Raw genomic sequence first — 4,121 nt, 5'->3', positions numbered from 1 at the left:
TTTTTTTGTTGCAGTTTGGCCGGGGCTGGGTTTGAACCCACCGCCCTCAGTATATGGGGCTGGTGCCCTACTCACTGAGCCACAGGCACTGATACCCGGCTATTTTTAGAGATGAGATCTTGGTCTGGTTCAGGCTGCTCTCAAACCTGCGAGCTCAGGCAATCTACCTACCTTGGCCTCCCAGAGTGCTGGGATTACAGGGGTGAGCTACCAAACCTGGCCAGGAGAATTTTCAATCATAGTTAATAATTCTCCCTTCCATCCTCTCTTCCTCCCTTCCTCCCTACCTTCCTTGATATGATTATTGAACTCCTACTGAGTGTTGGGTATTATTAAGGTACTCTGGGTTCAGCAGAAAGCAAAACAGACCAAGATCTCTCATAGACTATGGCCTTCTGGTGGGAGACAATGGCAAGAGGTGATAAATGTGAAAAAGTTAAATGCAGGGTCAGGTTCAATGGTAAATTGTTATGGAGACAAATGAAGCAAGAGAGTGGATAGGGAGTGGGCGGTGGGGTGCAATCAGAATGAATGATTGGAGAAGGAACATGTAGGGGAAGAGGGTTTCTGTCAGAGGGAACAGCATATGCCAAAGTCCTGGGGCACAAACAGTGAGGCAGCACATGGGAGCTACAGCAGGACCTGTGGCCTTGCCCCTGAGATCGGCTCTGAGCAGAGGATGGGCAACACATGGCCTGATATTCTTGTGGCTACCCTTGTTCTAAAGTCCAATTCCCAGCACAGAAACCTTCTGGGAGGGGCAGGCCTAGGCTGCAGCTGGGCTGGGGGCCTGAGTGACTGCAGGTGGATTCTGACTGTACACGAGGACTTCCGGAACATTTTGACAAGCTGGGTAAGGGGAAACTGCTGCTCTCCAGAGAATGCCAATGGGGACAGGGCTGCAGGAGGGGCGGGCGGATTCTGGCATATCTTCTTAAAGTGGCATCTCCACATTCTCCCACAGTGCCAGGCTTTGTGCCCATGCTGCTGGCATTCTTGGCTCCAGTTTTTGCTGTTGGAGGGACAGGTGTTTCAGAAATCTTGAAAACCTCCCCCCAAAACAAGAGACCAAGAAAAAAAAACCTAAGCTTTTTTACCTTCCGGTCCCAACAGAGGACCTAACTGTTCTCTTTCTTGCAATTCACCTTCATTGGCTTTTCTGATTCTATAGCCATCACAACGTGCTCCACAAAACCTTTCCAGAATGAGAGAAAGGCCCCTTTGTTCTTCAAACCCACATATTCCCTGGAATTTTCTCTCCCTCCACGCACCTAGATGCTATTGTTTTTTTGCACATGGTTTTGCAATGGGCTTTTTTTCCACTCAACAATAGATGGCCCTACAGCTTTTATTTCCAGAAATTGGAAAATGAAGCGTGTCCAGGCTACACCTCTTCACCCAACATGGGCTGAAATTTAAGCTACATGAATCCAGCTGGGCCAGGGTGTCGGGGCGGGCAGACCCCAACATGATAGGGGTTGGGGCAAGGAAGAGCTAGGGTGGGCCGTATAGGGGCCAGGTGTCTGTACCCTGGGGCTTCTCTGATGCCCTCTACACTCAGTGGTCCCAGCACCACATGGATGAGCAGAGAGAAGCTGGTGCTTGAAGTTACAAGAAAGGAAACTGAGGCCCAAGCCTGGGGGTTTCTGGCCCTGCCCACTGTTCCACCCTGCAGAGGCATATGTAAGATTCCTCCAGGGTCCGGGAGGTCACCTCCACCTCCTGAAGAGAGTGCTGGCATTGGCTCCATTATGCAGACCAGATGGCTGAGGCCCAGAGAAGTGGGGAAAATCACCTTAGGCCACACAGCTGCCAGAGGTCAAAGGTGATTCTCCAGAGCCCTTGGGGTTGAGACCCCTGAGATCAGAAGGGCCCTGCTTTTAGCCCAGCTCCATTGCATAGGAGCTGCAGGTTGGTTTTGACTGTAAATGAGGACTTTCAGAACATTCTAGAATATTTTGGGGGAACTTGCTACTCTCCGGAGAATGCCAAGGAAGACTGGGTGGTCAGGGTGGAGGTAAATTCTAGACAGTCTCTGAGCTTTATTTCCCCGTCTGCACCATGGATGAGCAGAGATATGTGTCATGCCAAGGCAGAGGGTCACAGGCACAAGATGAGCAGAGTGTGGGGGGCCTCTCCCAAGCCCACAAGTGACCCCAGAGCTGAGCCAGCCTTGCCGGGCCCATCACTCACCTGCCACCCACACCACATACCTGGAGGCCTCTCCCTACTACCTGGCTGCAAGCCGATGGTCCCAGGAGGCAGATGGGGGCCCTCGGAGGCCAGGTTAGGGCTTCCCTGCAGGCTGGTGAGGGCTGGTCCCCAGAGGACAGGGGTAGGGGGCATAGGATATCCTGTTCCCAGAGTTTCTGGCGCCACTATTTCTACTTGAGTGGACATCAGAGCAGAGCCACTCTCTTTTCCTCAACTTGTCTTTCTTTTCCTCTGCCTAGATCTTTCTCAGAGGGGGTGTAGGAACCTCCTGTGGCCCCCAAAAGGGCAGGGCCCAGCCACCCTGCCAACCCAGGGTGCCCTCTCAAGCCCAAGGACTATCCTTGAACCCCCACACTGCCCTCCCACATGCTCCATATTGCCTGGGTGGTTCATTGTTCTTCCCTCCTGGTCCAGGGGCCCTTCTCCCTCCTGCTGAGCTGCCAGCCACCCCTTGGCTCATAGCCTGGAGGCCCCAGAGGAAGGAAATTTCCAGGGGACTGGTGGCTCTGTCACCCTCCCAGCCTAGGCCAAGGGAGGTGGTGGTAGGGGTCCATTGAGGGCAGAGACCCCAGTCAGGGGCCCGGCTGTCCTCCCTGCACCCAACAGTTTGCTCTCAGCTCCTCTAGATCCCTATGGTTCCTCCCTCTGGTCCCTGGGCCCTTTTACAGGGAGACTCCACTGAGTTTAGCCTGTGAGCCTTGGCCAGAGAGGGTCTGCAAATATCTCAGGTCACACAGTAAATTCAGGAAGAGCCCCAGCTTTGTCTGGTGATGGGATGTCAGCTCCTTCCTGACGCTCCAAAGGCTGGACCCCAGGGGCCAGTGGGTGGTTGAGCTGTAGCTCCTGATTCAAATCTCAATTCCCAGTTGGCCTTGACTGTTGCTGTATGAACAAGGTGGGTCCAGAGGAGGAGCTCCAGGAGGAAGGCACCAGTTCAGAGGGCACAAAAGGGGATTCAGGGTGGGGGCCAGGGCTGACTTTGGGGCCAGGGTAGGGACTCAGTCAGTGATGGTGCCAGTGGGGCAATTTGGGGTGGAAGAAGACTTGATCTGGAGCCTATCTCCTACCCTGCTGTGTCACAGGGAGCATGAGGGGCATTTCCAGTCTCTGTGGAGTGACAGGACTCACTGGCAAAGGTAGGTAAAGCCAGAATTGAAGAGGAGCTCCTGATGGCTCCAGGACCCTCCCCCCCACCCACCCCCACCAGCTTCTCCCTCTGCTGTTGGGGCTCAGTCACAGTCAGGGTAGAGTTGGGTGAGAACAGCTGCCTAAGAGCACCATTGCTGCCACCAGCCTGGCTGTCCAGCCCCACTGCCCAGGGATCACAGCAGGGAATGCCCAGGGCCCTGCAGTCTTCTTCTTCCTCTCTGGCTCCTTCTACCTTCCCTCCTCTCTGGCTCTGCCAGTTTCTCTGTCCTCAGGCAGCTGTCAAGCCAGCAGTCAAGGGCACAGTGTGGCCTGAGGTGTGAGAGGGACACAAAGCTAGCTGTAGCACCCCTAGGAAGGCTTTGGTCTGGCTCGGGGAACAGAGGAGCCTCTATGTGGGGAGCCTCCCTGGAAGAGGTGTCTGCACCAAGCCCTGAAGTACAACTAGGAATTATGGAGGAGGCAGGGAATGAAAAGTACAGTTGTACACGCTTGGTGACTCCAGGCAGGGAGCTCCCTGTCTCTGGGCTTCAGTTTCCACATCAGCAGGGTGGCTATGGATACACTTGCCCATCAAGGCTTGGCCAAGGGCCCAGGACAGTGACAGCAAGACTGACACCCCTTGAGTTATTTTTTCATAAGTCACAGACAATGCCCCCAGTCAAGGCATGAGAGATGGTGGATTTAGGTCAACTGCTGCAAATGGCCTGCACTGAGGGCCTTCAGCCTCCTGGCCCAGTCCTGCCTCCTAGTACCTGTTG

Source organism: Otolemur garnettii, unplaced genomic scaffold, assembly GCF_000181295.1.
Source record: "Otolemur garnettii isolate 467f Iridium unplaced genomic scaffold, OtoGar3 scaffold00127, whole genome shotgun sequence".
Taxonomy (NCBI): domain Eukaryota; kingdom Metazoa; phylum Chordata; class Mammalia; order Primates; family Galagidae; genus Otolemur; species Otolemur garnettii.
This window is presented reverse-complemented; position numbering follows the sequence as displayed.